The 19,036-nt window shown below is 48.2% G+C and overlaps 1 long non-coding RNA gene across 5 annotated transcripts in view; it reads left to right on the top strand.

Moving 5' to 3' along the window:
- LOC102167197 (uncharacterized) overlaps positions 1 to 19,036 on the top strand; it is a 153,034-nt gene that overhangs the window by 675 nt on the left and 133,323 nt on the right. For 4 of the 5 annotated variants that reach the window (XR_014819540.1, XR_014819541.1, XR_014819542.1 and 1 more), the window contains exons 2-3: positions 314 to 1,068; positions 11,725 to 11,876. This is a non-coding gene — a long non-coding RNA (uncharacterized LOC102167197). Of the gene's footprint in view, positions 1 to 313; positions 1,069 to 11,724; positions 11,877 to 13,643; positions 18,169 to 19,036 lie in introns of those variants that run through there. The other variant, XR_014819543.1, reaches the window with a different exon arrangement.

The raw sequence follows: 19,036 nt of genomic DNA, 5'->3' as shown, positions 1-19,036 counted from the left end.
CTATTACTGGTACTGTTAATATATTTTGGGGTTAGTTTTTTTTTGCCAGGCATTGTTCTAAGTGCTTTAAAATGCTTTAAGGTATTTAATCTTGACGACGACCTGTGACGTTTATCCTATTATAATTCCTGTTTTTAGATGAGGACATTGAGGCACAGCGAAGTTAAATATCATTTCCATGTTTAATGAGCTAAAGAATGTTGGAACTAAGATTTACATCCAGGCAATCTAGCTCATGGAGCTACACACATTAATATTTGTACTATGTACAAGCACTTTCTTTGATAATGAATAGTTTTGTTACTTTCTACAGGATGCCTTTGACTTTTACAACTCCCAAAGGGCAGGAGAAAAAAAAATGCAGTCAGAGGAGCCTAAGCCCTGAATTGTGGACAGACTGTGTGCAGACTGATTATTAGAAACCCACGTGTGGCTGCTATGTTTGGAATTGCGTTTTAGCCGAGTGCCCTGGACTGTCACATCCCTCAGTGATTTCACAGATGTGCCCACCATGGAAGAATGGCTGAATGACATGATTGGAATGGAACGTAGCGGTCATCTTATCTGACCACACAAATACCTGCCAGGAGAGGAGTGCCTCACTTCCTCGTGATCGTTTTGAAGGCTTTCTGAGAAGGTGATAATATTGTCCAGTGACCTCACAATCACAAGGTGTACTGTGGTGACTGCAAACCCAGTGTGTCTCATTCAGCGGGGTCACAGAAGAAGGAAAAAGAAAGATGAGGAAGGAAATGGGAGCTGGTAGACCTGGGACCAAGGACTCTGACAGTTAAATGCTGTGAGATGGGAGCAGGGATTTATGTGCCTGGCAGACACAAAGGGATAATACCTACCGGGGAAAGCTGGAAGCAGGTCTCCCTGGGAGCCAGGTCAGAGTTCCTGCTAAAGTGACTTTGGCCTGTATACCTCTGGTGGCCTTGAACTACCACAGCATACTTCCATACACAGATTCTGTTTGTCCAGAGCAGCCCTGACTCTTGCCCAAGAATAACACCTGGGTTCTTGGGCTCCACCCCTCTTCTGCCTTCTCTTCCTCCATCTTTCCAGGTAAGCCTGGGAAATATGAAGTGTGAGGAGTGAATAGGGATAGTGCTGGGGGCTAAATCCCAAGTGCTCCATCAACATCCCAAGATGATATTTTGAGTAACCATAGAAAATGCAGCCTCCAGAGTTCCTGTTGTGACTCAACGGTAACGAATCCAACTAGTAAATATGAGGATGAGGGTTCAATCCCTGGCTTCGCTCAGTAGGTTAAGGATCCTGTGTTGCCATAAGCTGTGGTGTAGGTCACAGATTCGGCTCGGATCTGGCATTGCTATGGCTGTGGCTGTGATGTAGCTGGCAGCTGCAACTCTGATTTGACCCCTAGCCTGGGAGCTTCCATATGCCACAGGCATGGCCCTAAAAAGATGAGAAAAGAAAAGAAAATACAGCCTCCATCAAGGAGGGAAATCTTGGGTAATTCTGGTAGAGTAATATTGGTTATGAGATGCTAGTGATGAACAAATAGACTTAAAAAGAAGAAGAGGCAAGAGGCTGGGAGCCAGTGACACCAGCCTTGGGAAATGGAGTAGAGTGTGGTATGAGCAATCAAGTCTCAAGCAGAGGCTGCACATTAGACAGGTCAGAGGAAAGCTTGGTTCTGGGGGAGTTGGCCACTTGGGACAGGAGCAGGGCAATGGAAATAAAGGCTCAGGGACAAAGAAGCAAAAAGTGTGACTCTCATTCCAGAAAGGAAGGGGCTTCAGACCATTATCCCTTAAGCCCCTCCATCCCAACCACCTGGTGATTCTCTTCATGTGATGAGTAAAGTCTACTCTCTGCTGAGTATTCATTCGGAGACATTTGGTGTACATCAACTTTGTGTTGGGCTTTTGCTAATTGGCTGTAAATGCTAACCTTCATAAAGATCCTCAAAAAGATTGTTTTTGCACCGAGTTCCAAACATTTATGATCTCAGGGAGGATGGAAAAAGCAGTCATTTTAGCAGACACTCCTGAAGAGCTTTGGAGACATAAGCCAGGGACCAGACCCAGAAGGAGATAAGAAAAAACAGTCCTCTCTTTGGGAATCTGAAACATTTCAATGTAGACTTTGATGTTCACCTTGCACTATCATTAATGAGCAAATTTGCTAAGTATGAGGTGGAACCATGTAAAGTACCGATACCTGTTTTTGATGTACAGAGATGGTAATTTCATGTGATTGAATCTTACAGAATCCTGAGATTAATAAGATACACCGGGGGCTGTTTAACTTGCTTGATTACAGGGGGAAAACACTGAGGAATTTTGTCTAGGTCTTTGTAGGTGTGAGTGTCATTAATTGTAAACAATCCATTCAAAGGAGCCTTGCACTCGTTCTAGTTAAAAACATGAGTTTTATTCAGTTATTCATTCATTGTAACAATGACCAAAATCATCGAGCATCTGCTATATGTCAGTCACTTTGTTAGAGACCGAATGAAATGATGGTTCCTGCTCCATAGGCACACAGAGGACAGGAGCAAAGGCATGAGGATTATGCAGTGGAGGGTGGTATGGGGACCAGTCCCAGGAGAACAGAAGTGCAGTGCAGAGAAGGAGCAGTGTGGATTCTGGACGAAGGGTGGTGTGATCTTAATCAAAGATTTTGATGTGGGAGAGATAAATAATAAATAATATTTAGCCAGACCATTAAGACAAGAAAGAACATTCTAGACAGAACTGGGGAGAATTGACCACATGATTTTAAAAAACAAGTTGCGGAGTTCCCGTTGTGGCTCAGCGAGTTAAGAATTCAGTACTGTCTCTCTAAGGATGTGGTTTGATCCCTGGCCTCCTTCAGCAAGTTAAGGATCTGGTGTTGCCACAAGCTGTGGTGTAGGTCACAGATGTGGCTCGGATCTAATATGGCTGTGGCATAGGCTGGCAGCTGCAGCTCCAATTCGACTCCTAGCCTGGGAACTTCCATATGTGGTGGGTGTGGCCCTAAAAAACAAAAACGTACAAACCCAAGTTGTGTTTAGAGTGAATTAGGATTTATGAAGTCTATAGAAAGGCATTTCTTAAAGGGCTTTAAGCATCTCAAAGTTAAAGACTGTGCCATATTCATGTTCATATACTCAGTGTTGTGTCTAGGGCAGTGCTGTTAACACAAAGGTAGGTGCTCAGGAGATGTTAAACTAAACTGACCTGGAAAAAAAAGCCTGAAATTGAAATTGACCATGTATTCAGAAGAACCCGTCTTCTTCCCCGTTCTTCTTAGTCCAAATTAATGACATTTCAATGTGTTACTTGAAAAGTTATACAAGAAAACATGCACTTCAGCCTATCTCTGGCAAGAGACTTTGTTATGTAACCCTTTTTAATCTGTGCATAAAAGTAGATGTCAAAAGAATGTTTTGACTTAGAAGCTTTTTCAATTCCTTATTTTGAGTATTTATTATATACTCCCTCTAGGCAAGATGATATACCCAGGGACACAGTGGTGAATAGACAAATAGAGCCCCTGCCTTCAAAGAGCTGAAAGCTTAATAGATATAACAGTTATTAAACACATATTTTCTAACAATAATTGGGCTAAATAAAATGGGAAAAGAACATTCAGGTGCCATGGGAACATGTAACGGGGAACTAGCCTAGTCTGATGGGGGTTGGAAGGATGCTCAATATAAGCACGTTTAAGGAATACACATTTGGGTTGAAATCATGATGAGGAAGGAAGAGTGTTCCAAGCAGAACAAATAGCATATGCGAGGACTGGGAAGAGGGGAGGCTGGCCATCTGATAGGTGTGACCATGTGGCTATAACTTGATAAAAACACCTCATATGATCCTTCTAAAGAGTAATTGATTTGTCGTTTAAATCCAGAAGATCCTAGCACATGAGGAGGAAAACCACTTAATTCCTTTGTTCAGCATCTGTTAGAAAATGGCCACGTGCCTGACACCATGCCAGGTACTAGAAATTAAGGAGAGAAGAATCTCATGAACCTCTAGAGTCTCCCAGTTGTATGATGAGAAGGTTGAGCCAAGACACCATTACAGTACAGTTCCTCTCTGTGCTGGAGGTGGAAACTGCAGGCCATGGGGAAGGTATGGTTGTGTTTGCCTGGACAAGGCTGGGAGGGCTCTCAGATGAAGTAGCCCCTGAAGGATGCAGGCATGCCAGGAAGCAGGAGCAGCCTAGGAGAAGGCGTGATGTCCTTGGCACAGAGCAAGTCTTGAGTCATACACAGGGCCGCTGGGAAGGAAAAAGGAAACCTAAGATGGGGTCCAGTTAACAAGGTGGGCAGGAATTAGACCTTGAAGCATCTTGGAAAGACCTTTTTACTTTATCCTGTAGTCAGTGAGGAGAATTTTGAACAGGGAATCAACATGATGGGTGGATTGGAATAGTTGAGACCGGAGGTGGGCAACCAGGAAGGTGGCGGTTGTCAGTCAATAGTCCGGGAAGTGATAAATGCCCAGCCCCCTTACCAGAGCCATGATCGGGACCAGGGCAAAAGTGGGATACTCAAAAGATACATGTAATGGGCTTTGAGCATGACCAGAGGTGGGCAGAGGAGAAACAGAGCGATGGAGGAATCTAGATGGACCCTAAAGCTTATAACTCAGGAAGCCAGGCCATAGGAGGCATCCAGAGATAACACAGACACTCCTTGTGGTTCAGACTCCAGCACATAATCACCAACAGAGCTGACTTATGAATAAGATGTTGGGGTTGTTAAATCATCAAATTTTAAGATTTTAGGCATTTTTAGGATTTTACATAGAGATTTTGCAAAGAGAACTCTGCAAAGATGAAAAAGTCTTGAAAATGGAGTATTTATTTATTAAGTCCCAGCCTCTCGAGCACCACCCTCGCCCACCCAGATGTACCCCCGAAGCGATAATAGCCACTGTATGTTATGCCATTGCCATCCATAGCCAAATAACTACGTAACCACCAGAGGGCAATGAAAATGACCGTAAAGGCACAGAGTAGTAATTATTTTCCCATTAGCACCAGCCACACTAATATCAGCACGAACAATTAACATTCCCAGCCTCATAGTTAGGCTGTAACCTCCACATGTCCTGCAGGAGTAGACTGATGAATGGCTCGGGTGCAATAAGCAGCAGTAAGGCAGCCGTGCAGTGAGACTTCTGCGTCCTGACTGTGTCTGTGGGAGACCAGCCATGCCATCAGGCGGTGGGAGAACTTGGTTTTGATTGCCATTAATCTAGCCAGTCCCCAAGCGGCAAACATCAGATTCAGCTGCCCTTTCTTTGGGCCCCCGGGAAGGAAGCATTTGGGTGGGATAAAAGCTAGAGCAGTAATAACATAGCACAGCAGAGTCCTTTGCATTTATATTTCTTTATTCTGTCCATCACTAGGCAACCATTCTTTGTGCTTAAAACTGCACATCCTTCTACCTTATTCTCTGAAATAACTGCTCTGGTTTGCAGTGTGCTACAGGATATCCACTCTATTTCTGTTTAGGTCAATCACAATGAAGACCAAGCTGTTTTGAACCTCCAGCCTGGTTTAAGAGCCTCTTCTCTGTGTCCTGGTAGCATTGTTTTAGAGCCTGGATCACAGACTCCATTGCAGTTGCCTATTTGTCCATTCCTCCCTCCAGCGACTTCCTGTCTGTGTTTGTAGCGACACACCCAGCACCTAACACCACTACATGGACAATGCTCCACGATTGGATGGGTGGATGATCGAACATATTTCAAGCTTTGGTGATTGAAGTTGTGATGATTTAGTTTAAAGAACAGGCTAGGCTAATTGAGTAGACTTGGCCAGGAAGAATTAGGCAAAATGTAAGATAAAGATGACTCAGTGCACCAGGCTAGAGAGGTCTGATGTGGATGAGCCAGGTGCCAGCTGCAGGAGTAAGGCCATTTTCCTCTTCTGGCGAGGAACAGCATGTGGAGAGACTCATCTGGGAATCTGAATAGCAGAATCACATGAGTGAAATGACTCATGGTTGCTCAGGCAAGGAAGGGGAGCTCCCCACCCCCCGTAAATGTATATGTCTTAAGTTGGGCTTTCTGGAAGTGGGACCTGAGACAAGGGCTCTTGTCTTTTTAGTGAGGACACGCTGTCAGGGGAGAGGGAGAGGAACAGAGTAGGGCAGGAGAAAGGCCAAGATGTGAGAGAGAGAGAGCTTTGGTCTCTCTCTATATATATAGGTCAGTCATTGGCTACAATCTCTCCCTTGAGCGCAGGGAGCCATCTCTGCCTAGTGAATACAGCTCTTGTTTTAGTGGAGGGTAGTTCTCTGGAGAAGGGGGCAGCTGTGAGTTATTGTTGCTCAGCACCCAGAGCTGGGGGATAGGTGCTGTGGCTGGAAAAAGTAGCATGACACCAACAGCATCTACTAGAGTTGGATGGTATGAAATAATGTCGATTATAGTAATCACTACCATTTATTGAGCACCTACTACACACCAAGTACTGTGCTAAATATGAATGTACGTATGTAGATGCTCATGTAAGCCTTGGGATGTAGCTATTAGGTAGGTAATATACCACCATTTCTGTCGGACTGATGAGGAAGTTCATAAAGCACCATATTTCGTGTTTAGAATATTTCCTTTCTGTGTCTACATTTTTATGGATACAGTCAGGATATTGCACATCCAACTGGCCTAAATTCCATGTATTCATTCAATTCATGAATTCCACCAATGCTTTTGAGCATCAATTGTGTGCCATGGCTGGGCTAGGCCCTAGGGCCCTATCGGTGAACTGATAATCCTGGACCCAGCTCTCAAAGGGTAGGACTAAGCCTCAGGCCCAGTTCCAATACCCATGTGATCCAACTAAAAAATATTTTTGGACACCTATTGTGTACATTCTGCTCCATCAGGCCTTAATCGAGAAAGAATCTAGACCCAGGCCTCTCTAATAATCCCTTTGAATTCCTCATGTAAATCACACTACTAGGTTGAGAAAATACGTTTTCAATATTATGCACAAACCAAACACTGTAGGCCCCTTCCCTGTGCATGGAAGAGATTGAACTTGGAGTCCTCACATCCTAGGATTCCTTTTTCTGATCCCTCACCCTGCTTATGGTTATGTCCTTTGTAGGGACTGTGATGGGCCATTTGGTGTGTCAGCTTGGACAGGTTACTCAGTCAAACCCTAATCTAGGTGTCACTGTGGAGGTATTTTGTAGACATAATTAACATTTACCGAAATTGATTCTAAGTAAACATTATTTTTGGTAATCTGCGGGCTTTCATCCAATCAGTTGAAAGGCCTTTAAGGCAAAACTGAAGTTTCCCGAAGAAAGAAAAAATTCCATCTGTGGAATGTAGCATCCGTCCCTGTCTGAATTCCCAGCCTGCCGCTGGCCTGCCTTATAGATTTCAGACTTGCCAGCTGCCCCCATAATCACTTAAGCCAATTTCCTGAAATAATTCTCTGTGTGTGTGTGTGTGTGTGTGTGTGTTTATGTCGTGTGTGTTTGTCTCTGTCTCTGTGTATATGTAGACGCATATACAGTCTATGATTTCTTTTTCTTTTGAGAACCCTGAATGACGCAGGAACCCACTACCTCCTTTTTTCTTGTAATGTTGTCTGGTGTGTATAGTCTTGTGGTGTGTGTAGTTACGGCCCCCATCTAGATTACTAGTTGGTAGATGAAGCTCATGCTTAAAGAAGCAATAAAACAAGAGCAAAAAAAAAATGAGAAAAGTTCATTTTGATTTCAACTAACTTGTCTAGAATTTTGCAATCAGAAAATCCCAAATTTTTGTACACATGTAAACTCTTATGTTTTACACTACTTTTTTTTTTTTTTTTGACCTATAAGTGGGTGGAAGAGACCATATCTTTTCATGTTAGAGCTTCTAAAGGTATTCATCCAGCTCTGTATGTCCCCAGGAAGAATGTGAACGTCTCAAAGTCAGAGGCAAAGTCTTCAGGTTTTTTGTGACCCTATAGTTCCCATATGGTTCTTAACAGAGAATCTGTTAGAAGAGGTGCTGAATCAATCCATTTATTTTCCTTTTGTTTTTTCTTCCAGAATATGTTACCTTTGGGGATGGGAAACAGACTGAGAGAAATGTTAAGAAGATTGGCTGGGTTTTAGGCAAATCGATTTACCATCTCCAAGCGAGAGGCTGCTTCCTCAGCATAGTTGGAGATTTATGATCTGAAAAGCATGCGGAGACTAGCCCTTCTTTTGTTTCCGAGTCGGTTGGTAGAGAGTTGGACTCCAGATGACTGATGTGCATCAAGCTTCCCAGGCATTTTAAGAGAGATTAGTTTTCACAACAGCACATGGGAAGGTCGGCCTCAAGCCAGCCAAAAGCATTGTTGGCAGTGGGAGGGATTCTAAGGGACTTTTGCTGAGACTCAGAGTCTAGACTCTTCCTTGAACACAATCTGGAGTAACTGTGTGGTATAAACAGCAGGCATCCAATAAATCTCTGAGCACAGGTTGGCTGACTCTTGACCCCTGGATTATTCATACCGTTGGTGGAGAAAGTCCGGAGAGGTCCAGGTTCAGAGCAGAGCTCTTTTCAAGGCCATCTAGAGAGAGGACTTGCATTTATCACTTTTCACAGAAATGATCTGGAAACAGCCATGACAATTACCCTGGAGGTAGACGTTTGTGTGTATGGTGTCTGAGCTGTTGAGTCATCAGACTTACTTTGGAGTAACTGCAAATGGGAAGTACTTCAGAGGACAGGTGTTCACTGTTAGCTTGAGGTTGACCCAGTTCAGCACCCGGTAGCAGCTTCTTATTGCTGTGGACACCTGGCCTGAACCTTCCTCCACAGCCTCAACCTTCCTTGAATATACCCTGGAATTGTGATGTGAAGTATAAACAGCAGGTAGCAGGTGGCTAATACATGTGTGTTCATAGGCCAGCTGAGACCTAACCCCTGGATTACGAATACCCTTGACAGAGAAAGTAGAGAAAGATCCAGGTGCTCACACAGATAACTGTAGCTTCAGGGGAGACTTTATCAACGTGAAAAGAGAAAACATACATTAGTTACTCAGATCATAAAGGAAAGACTTCGAGTTGAGGCCAACCCGTGATGTGAAACTTCCACTGACCCGATTGCGTACCCTGGGGTCTCTGGTCCCCAGCCAAGGACAGAACACCTTGTATACCCTGACTTTGCAGAAAGAGAGGTCAGATCTTGGGGCCCAAGAAAAATGTGGGGAAAGGCTTCCAGAATAAGCAGATTGAGAGAGATTATAAAAGATCTGTGTGGAGTAATGCCTCAAAGGCTCTGAAAAGAGGGAAAAAAAAAAAAAAGAACATGAGAATGAAAGAGACCCCGTCTCTCCTGCATCTCTGAAAGCTGTTCCTCCAGCCCCACTGATTCTGTCACTGCCTCACTTGCCTCTGCTTCCTGCCTCCCCCCTCTACACTGCTCAGAGTGAGTCTCTTCATGTCCTCTTCCCCCTTAAAAAAAAAAATATATATATATTAAATTAAATTTAAAAAGTCTTTGATGTCAAAGCCCACATCCTTCACAGGACACTCAGAAGCTTCCCAAACTAGCCCCGGCGTCTCTGCAGCCACAGCCCTCACTCTGCCTCGTTCCACGCGTTCTTTGGTCGCAAAGAACTATTTCACATTCCTTTAACTGCTCCTTGCTCTTCTGGCTTCCAGGCCTAAAATGCCCTCAAGCAAACCTTTCAGAAGCTCACCAGCCCTTCCAGGCCCATTGGAATCTGGGTCCCATCTCCTCAGGCTGAGTCCATCCATCCTTAAAGCTTCCCCAGTACGTTCTACTCGCTAGGTACCACTGCCCTCTCATTCTTTATATAGTATATTCAGACTGTGACTCTCTCCTATGTGAACTCCTCAAAGCCAGGGCCAGTGGGTTCTTCTTTTCTTTAAACTCTCAGTGCCTCACATGATACATGCTACTTATTATGTCCTCAGTATGAGGTGCTGGACAAAGAAATTGATCAGTTAAGCCACTTAGATCTCCGCCCAGCTGTTTCTCCCACACTTTCTCCACGTGAGAATCAGCGCTCATTGCCCTGTCAGGCTTGCACCCCTGCCTCGCATTTCCATCTACTGCATGTGTTCATGGTCCCTTCTGTGCAGAATCTCTACTCACGTTGCAGGAACTGAGCTTCTCAAAGACTGTAAAGTGTCAAACAGCAGGCAATGACTGGGATGGCCGATAAGTACTATTTAATTAGGTCGACACTTCGTCCCATTTTCCTGCCATTCTGTGCTTTGAAAAAAGAGATAAGGACACCCAGGGTCCTAGGCTGGGCTGGATACCAGGGAAATCCACTGGTCTGTGGGGTGGGGGCCTGCGTCCACTCACTGCTTCCCTGCAGTTATTCCCCATCCACTGCCAGCTCAGGGCCTCAAGGTACATGAGGACCTTGCTTCTGGGCCCCGATTGGGCAGGGACTGATCTGTGACTTCCTAGAAGTCAGGTGCAGCCCTTGGGCCAAGGGAGAAGCCTGTGTGTGTGTGTGTATGTATGTGTGTGCGTGCGTGTGCACGCGTGCATGCGTGCACTGGTCTTGCACTTCAGAATAGAATCGTGCCCAATCCGAGACATAATTCTGCTCAATTCAATGTCCTGAACACACAATGACAGACAAAAGCTTGTTATCGTCACTGTAGATCGCATGATCGAAGCAATGAGAGGGTGCTGATTGTGGACAGTCGGAAGGGGAGAAGTGTCAGAAGGAGACCAGCAGAAGCAGTGGCTGTTTTCCTCTCTCTAGGCCTTTGTGAGGGAAACATCCAAATGCCACAAGTGCATCCCCAGGGAGCCTGAGGGTGGCAGGGGGCCAGGCTGTGGGAACATGATTGCCTTTTATCTGCTCGGCTTTGGGCTTTCAAATCCTTCGGCTTCCAGGGCAGTCTGTAGCAGAAGTGCTCGCAGTGTCCCAGAGCTGGGCCCCTTGTGGCTGGCCCTGCTGGGGCCCTGAGAGCCTGAGGGATGGCACAGGCTCCCCTCTTCTTCCCAGGCCTTGGGGCCTGTGCTGGCACCTCTTCTGATAAGCCCTGATCTGGCTTCTTGCTAAGCTCTTTGGGGGCTTCAGACTGTTTTTGTCTGGACTCTATGCCCACGGGAGACTTAAAGGTTAATAATAAACAAGTAATCATGCTAAATGTGAGTTTTGTCCCCTTAGGGAAGAGTGGTGGGGCTTAAAGTCACTTACAGGACTCTGAACATCCACCTGTCCATCCATCCATCCATCCATCCATCCTTCCTTCCTTCCTTCCGTCCTTCCAGTAAGGCTCTGTTATGTCAGTCTGCTCAGGGAGATTTTGCCCTAAGGTAGCTCACAGCAGAGAGGAACACAGACCAGGAACCATATAAGCACCATGAAGCGCTTAGAAGATCAAGGATCGTACCCTCTGTCCCATCAGCTCGGAGGCCCTAAGGAGGCATGGAGACACACCCACACTCTCCCCAGGGACCAAGCCACCCCTGGTACTTGGTATTCCGGCTTCCCAGAAAGATCTGAGTAAGTGAAACCTACTGTTGCCAGTAGTTGGCCATATAGGAGACACTCTGAAACCTGTGGTGGCCAGCAAAAGCTGGAAGCTGTCAGAGACATTCAGGGCTCTCTCTTTGTCCCTGCCTTCCCTAAACCCCCACCCTTCACACACACACACACACACACACACACACACACACACACACACACGGGCAGGTATGGCTGCTCTCTGACACAACAGGCTCTCTCATGCCTTTGTCCCCATGTGCCCTCTTCCAGAGCCTGGCCTGCCTGGTGTGACTTCCTGGGTAGCTTCGGAGCCTGCACGTGTAGACATCTCCCTGGAATCTCCTGGGCAGTGTTGACCATCTCCACCTCTGCGCCCTGTCCATCTCTTCACTCCAGTGTGTGCACGCGATCCCAGCCAACTGGTGAGTCCACATGGGGAGCACTCACTCATCTTTGCATCCTTGAGGCCCAGAAGGAAAGCCATGAAATATGTTGAAAAGGAACCCATGTTGAATCTTCCAGTATCATCTTGTTAAAATATTCTTCTCCGTGTCTCTCTCATATTCATTCATTCCATAATTCAATTGCAAATATCCGTCGAGCCTCCCTAGTGTCAGGCATTAGGCTCAACGCAACCGTCGTGGTCTCTTCCTTTAAGAATCTTCTAAGTGGTCTTAAATTAACCTTGGAGCTCATGCAGAGAGTGTGTGTTCAAGTCTTGCAGTGAGTTGGAGAAAAAAATACCGTCGTATATTTACTCAAGTGATTGAATTTTTTTTTTTTTTTTTTGGAAGCATTTTAAAGTCCTTTGGTCAAGACCTCTGGTGGTTGAGAGCGGGTTCGTGCTCATTTCCACTCCAGAGGACCATAGGAGGCAACGTGATTCTAAAATCTAAGCTGTGTGTTTTCTCTGGAGCGAGCACATGTGTTCACCAGCTCCTGATGCCGCTTTGAAACTGAGATGGGTGACAGATGGCATGGGCGCCACTCAAAAGCTTGTAGGTGGCGCTCAGCCATGCCTCTGTGTTACTATTATTTCGTGGACTCATTTTCCTCCTTTCCTGTCTTTCTCTCTCCCATTTGCTCTCTGCCCCTTCCTCTCCTCTTTCCCTCTTTTTTAAATTCTAAAAAAATTTTAATGTATTTCTAAAGGTTACTTTCCATTTCCAGTTCTGAAAGAATATTGGCTTTACTTCCCGTGTTGTGCGATGCACCCTTGGAGCCTATATCTGATGACCTTAGCATCCCATATATACATACCCTCCGGCATTGCCTAGCATCTGACGCCTGGCACAAAAAGGACTTACTTCTCTTTGTTGCCAGGCTGGATTAAACCTGAATTCCTGAGTGTGGCCCGGGGAGGTTGGGGTGGGGAGGATGGATAGACCCGGTCCAGGCTCTGTGCTCCCTAAGCTGTTGATGCCACTGCTCCACACCAGACCCCCCTGCGGTGAATGAGCTCAGCTGGCAGCTCAGCCCGGGCTACAAACCGGGAAGAACCCCAGGAGAGGGACGGCATCCCTTTGTCTGGTTTAAGCAAAAGAACTCGGAAGATACACTCAGCTTTCTGCAGGTGGGACAAGGGCCTGGAAATGGAGCCTGGGCTTTCTGCTTAGTTTCACACTGTGGTAAAGCCAGGCAGCAGGAGCACAAAGGCCAATGCTTGCTTTTCACCCAGCGCACACAGAAAAGCCCCCTTACCTCAGCATCAGCTCCCCCCAAACCCTGCCAAGGGTACAGCAAATCCTGACTGGCCCTGCTTTCTTGGAGGAGAAGAGTGGGGGAAAAAAAAAAAAAAAAAAGCAGCAGGCCTTAAATGTCAAGGTGAGGGGGAGGGTAGCCTGCTCAGAAAGGGAGCAGAGAGTGTTCTCTGGGGTGTAACACGTGACTGGGATCCTCAGGCCTGGAGGGACCAGGAGCCAATTCAAGTGGGAGGTGTTGGGAATGCAAAGTCGGCTGTAGACTCAGCACATTAAAAAAATGTCAAGAACAAGGCAGGGAATAACGCAAGGGAAAGAGCGCCTTCTGTTTTGTGGGAGGCGGGTTACGAAATGTTAGAAGCGCACGTTTGCTTTCATGTGTCTGCGTGGTTGCAAGTGGAATCCGCTGCCTGCTGGAACCCAGGAGGACTGATGGGACAGTGCTCCCACCCTGGGGAGTCCTGGCTCTCACCCCCCTCCCCCCGCCAGGCCCCTGAGATTCCACTGCTGCTGCCACACCAAGAGGAATTTAGAGATGCATGCCTGCCCGAGGAAAGTGAGCATTTATGGCAGCGTTCACCGGGCTCTAGAGGAAGTGCGGGAGTAGCTGAGGCCGCACCTGCTCAGAGACCACGTCATTGACAAAACAGAAGATAAAGCAGCAAGAAAACCCCAGGCTTACTTTGGCATCATCTTTAAAGACACTGAGCTCAGTTCTCTATTTCTTACCCATGCAGCCGTGATGCAGGGGCTCTCCTAGATGTGGGAAAAGTGGTTCTTCCAACCCATAGAACGCCATCACTATTTGTACCAGAGCCACAGGCTTCCTGTCCAATGGCCAAAAAGATACAGAGTCCAACCAGGAAATCCACATGTGCCACTCTCGGCGGCAACTTAGCTATGCTGAAAGCCCACCACGTACAAGGCGGGCGCTCCTGGGAGGCAGGAGTTGGTTAGGAGGCCATTGTCTTAGTTTTGGTGCCAGAAACAGGAATCTGGCTGCACAGAGCTTATGGGGGAGATGAGACCAAGAAATGCAGTAGGAATAGGGAAGCAGAGGGGAAAGTCGAAAGGGGGGACATTATGAGCAGATTGCTGCTGGGAGCATTGGGGTTCCCTTCCCCTGTGGTCCTCCCAGAGATCCCATAGAAAACACCTCACATTGTCTTATCGTTGGGTAAGGAACCCAGAATGTTTTTCCCCCACTTCATCCTTCATTGATTTTAATCAGTGTTCTAGGCGCCACTAGCTCTGGGGCTCTTCTGGGCTGCCCCACACAGGGGCTTGGAAAATTCCTGTGGCCAAAGGGAGCCTTCAGGGAAGGATGAGGAAGCTTGAGGTAAGAAGCCACAGCACATCCAGAAGCTGCAGTTGACCTCCAGGGTGTCTGCTCGACTCATCAGCAGCAGCCATCACGGCTGACAGTAGTAATGGCTGTTCCTCACCTGTAAACCCAGGCTCGTGTGTGTGTGTGTGTGTGTGTGTGTGTGTGTTTGCGTGTGTGTATACACCAAGTGCACACACACACTCGAATCATTGCTCCGTCTCTCTCCCTCTCAGTTGCATCCCCCTCACTACAGCCACATAATCAGCAAGCCCCCAAATGATCTCAGCTTGGCTGAGCCACCGGCCTCACCTCACCATACAGCCAAGTGGAAACTGTTCACAGCCTCCGGGGCCCCAGCCATGCTGGTGGAGACCTGTGCCAGTTCTAACTCCTGCCCAACTGGAAGGGCTAGGGCTTGCGTTTCATGTGTAGCTTAAGCCCTGCTGAAGTACAGCGTGGGGTAATGGAAGAAACTGGAGCTGAGGTCAGGAATTTGAGGTTTCTTGACTCAAGTCCATGAGTAATTTACTTAATGGACTCTAAGGAAGTTAACTAAACTTTCTGGAACTTGGTTTCCCCATTGGTGAGATCAGAGTAATAACACCTTCTCTGCTTACCTCCAGGAGTTGTGGTGGGACTTGAAGGAGCCAATTCGTGTCCCTGGAAGCACCTTCCAATTTCAGGAGGCTTGGTGCTCAGGGACTGGACTGATTAATTGCTTTAGGGGTCTTACTGGCTGGCCTCTCAAAGCCTCCATCCCCCCCGCCACCCCGAAAGGCAGCACTCTCTTCCTGGAGGGCAGAATGTCCCCTGGTCTAGAGGGAACGAAGCCTTTTGTTCACAGGAGGTCCAGGCAGGACCAGGTCCAGGACTCGGCCTCTCCCAGCAGCACCCTCCCCTCTGGGGACAGGCCTGGCCGGCTTGCCTGCTGCCTGGGTGGGGCTCAGCCCCTCTGGCCTCTAAGTTGCGTTCTGTGTCTGACAGCAAATTCCCGAATCACTATACAAAGTGATAGATGGGGCAATACAACCTCCCCAAACCATGAGTAGGGACCAGCGAGAACAATGCCAGCTGTGCCAGCTACTGTGCTTAGCATGTGTCTCAAGTCAAACTCGATGACATCAGAGAGCAAGCGTTGGTTGGCCCTGACCCTTCCAGTTAAAGCCAGGATTGCTTCGGAAGGGCTACCACAGGGGATGGGTTCCCCAGCTAAAGGGCCGAGAAGAGGTCACACAGGTCCTGGGACAAGGCCCGGGTCTGTAGCAGTGGTGACAACACACATCGTACTGCGCCGAGTGGACACAGCCAGGGTCCTTGAGGAGTAGTGGTGGGGGGGCGGAGGTGCCGAGCCCTTCCACCTGGGCTCCGAAAGAGAAGCTCGTATTGTCCTCCAGTTAAAAGCAATGAGAGCAGAGCGACAGAGAGGTGACGTTGGGGGTGGGGCTGCAGGGAGACCAGAGGGAGACTCTAAACAGTTCCCAGAACAAGTCCCCACATAAGCCCAAAGGATGCTCTGCGGAGAAGCCACCGCGCCTTCTCTCTTTTAAGCCAAATAATATCCTCCTGCCCGAACAGAATTGTTCTTGGCACTTGGGAGTAAATGTGAGGAGGGAATTGAACGCAATGTCTGAGAAAGGAAGCCATAGGAAATCTGCAGGCAGGCGCCGGGTGAGAAAGCACGAAGCAAGAGGAGTGGGTGTCAGGAAGGCAGATAAACCCGGTACCAGGGAGATGGCGCTGTGGCTTGTAGAGCAGGGATGGGGGTGGCCAGCACGCCTCCAGGGCACTGGGTCAGTGAGCTGCGGGGACACGGGAGCCCTTCCTGTCCTTCTCTTCTGCCCCAGGGGCTCAGAGAAGGCTCTCAGTCCAGCCCCATGGAAGCTGAGGCCCTAGGCCCTGCTGCCTCCTTGTACCCATTCTGGAAGAACCCTCCGTTCCCAAATCTGCAAGGCCTCACCACCGGGAGGCAGAAGATCAACACAGAAAGCGGTGAAGCCTGGCGGAGAAAGTGCTCCCTTCCCCCCACCTCCTGTCACACCGGAACCGCCTCTGGGGACTCTGGCAAGTCTGACAAACGGCAGAAGAATTTGGAAGAATGTCTTCCCCGGCACAGGGACATCGATGATTGGACCGTCCTTCTTTGTACAGCAGAGCTCCAGGGGGCAGGCAGAAATGCCAGAGTCCTTTCTACTCTCTTCCCTTCGAATCCCCTCGTGCCCCTCTGCACAGGCCTCCTCATGTTGCCAGCATTTGGGTAAAGATGAGGTTCTGTGCCACAGCCAGACCAGATTCATCGCCAACGCCGTGCATTCCAGCTGAAGGCATCTCTGTGTCCAGGTGAATCACCAGGCAGAGACGGCGACACTTGCCCGACTCAGAAACCCTTGACTCACGGAGCACTCACACCGACAGTGCCCCCCAGCTACGCAGGCACCTCCTCCCAGTGCCCCAAGGTGCTGTATGAGCGGCTGGCTCCTTCCTCGTCCCGTCGCCCGGAGGGAGAACACAGGTGAGGCAAGAAGGAGGGCAGACAGGATCCTCTGCACCGTCTACGGAGAGACCGAGGTTCAAACAAGCCCTCGGGTGACCTGCAAGACCTCTGTGAGTCAGACACGACCTGTGGAGGAGCCGTCTGCGCTGTCCTGCGTCCAACGCCCACGAATTCATGCCGCTGTCGTGACCCCGCTTCAGCACAGGCGAGCCAGAGATGCAGGCCCCCTGGATTTTATGTTGATAACCAATTCCCCGCCCCTCACTCCCATCTCTGACTCCCGCTCCAACCCAGTCTCGACCAGCTTGACCCTTCCATTGACTTTGGAAGCCTCTCAACCCTCCTCTCTTCCTGGCCTTCCCCCCAGCCCCGAGAGGCCCCTTATTCCCGACACTTCCTCCATCCTCGACGGCCACCTGATCCCAGATGTCTTTCCCATTTTGAACCTCTCCCACACCTTTCCCTTACCTGTTCCTGATCCATACACCTGGATGCCTAGAAGTTGGGTTGGCAATAAGGTGCAGCTTGAGGCTAGGGTAAAACTCAGGAAGTATAAAATGCCCCTCGTACTCATCATTGATTTAAAATCATTTTTTATTAGAGTATAGTTGACTTACAGTGTTATTTTAGTTACAGGTGTACAACATAGTGATTCGATATTTTTACAGATTACACTCCCATTTAAAGTTGTTCTAAATGCTGGCTATATTCCCTGTGCTGAAGAACGAAACCTTTATCGGCCGAATTTTTAGGCCAAATCAAAATATCCTCATGTCAAAATAGCTGCAGAAACGTGGCTCGATTGAAATAGCCACATCCAAAGGACCAAGAGTCTGGATGTCACCTGCTTCTGGCACCTGTCTTTAGTCCTCTTTTGCATGGCCTTGCCTTCTGTTCTGCTGTATCCTGGGGTGTGAGTAATCAGAAGAGGAGCTAGCACCAGGGCCACATTTAATCCTGTTGTTCCAAGCGAGGGCTACGTAGGTGTCACAGATGAAACTTGTCCAAAAGCCGAACAGGATGCTGATGGCATGGCCACGTGTTTCCACCTCCCCGTGAGGCAGCCTGGCTGGCATCAGTCCGCTCCCCAAGCTCCTTCCTGCCCCCATCCACCCATGAGCTCTTGTGGGGTCAGAAAGGCAGTTCTTTGATGGTGCCAGACAGCCAGATGATGCTGGAAAAAAAAGAAAGAAAAAGCAAAAGCAGATTTCTAAATTAAGCACAAGGCTCACTTGTAAAAATAAATAGCCACAGCCTAGCAACATTGCTCACAGCTCAGCTTCCCTCCTTCTGTGGCTGGAGCCGGGGATGACACAGTCTTCAGGGGGCCCCAGGCCGGGCCCCTCCCCATGCGTAGTAATCATCTGGAAAGTGCTGACAGTGGCTTTTTGAGGGCCAGGCTCCACGGCAGAGAGGACCCAAAGCTTCCAGAACTAAAGGAGGTCCCCAAACACCTATGGACTCTTGGCAGTAAGGAACACATGTGGAACAATAAATAGCAGGTGAAGTTCCTTGAGCTGCTCTCTTGAAACAGAAGCGGCTCCTTGTGACCCAGTCTTCTGTGTTCACTTCAGAATGCACAGCACCCAGCTTGGCATGTGGCGTGCAGTGGGCACTCAGTGACTGAGCGACAGAAGGCTGAATGGAGGAGGTATGGATGGATGTACAGACAGATGGATGCTGCCATCCCCTCATCACTGCTCCCCAGGCTCTCCACCGTAATGGGGTGAACCCCAGACTCTGAAGAGAACCATGATTGCCTGATTATAATGTGTACCAAAGAGGCCATGTTCCCTAGACTGGATGTTTGTTTAATTTTCTTTTTGTGGTTTTTTTTTTTTTTTTTTTTGTCTTTTCTAGGGCCGCACCCACAGCATATGGAGGTTCCCAGGCTAGGTGTCCAATCGGAGCTATAGCCTCCGGCCTACGCCACAGCCACAGCAACCCAAGATCTGAGCCGCGTCTGCAACCTACACCACAGCTCACGGCAACAATGGATCCTCAACCCACTGAGCGAGGCCAGGGATCGAACCCACAACCTCATTGTTCCTAGTCGTATTCGTT

This window comes from Sus scrofa, chromosome 11 (assembly GCF_054392235.1).
Source record: "Sus scrofa isolate SSC_HxYL_T2T_F1_AM1 chromosome 11, Sscrofa_HxYL_maternal_Yorkshire_Landrace_v2.0, whole genome shotgun sequence".
NCBI classification, from domain to species: domain Eukaryota; kingdom Metazoa; phylum Chordata; class Mammalia; order Artiodactyla; family Suidae; genus Sus; species Sus scrofa.
The sequence above is the reverse complement of the archived record's forward strand: the minus strand, read 5'-3'. Positions and strand labels throughout refer to the sequence as shown.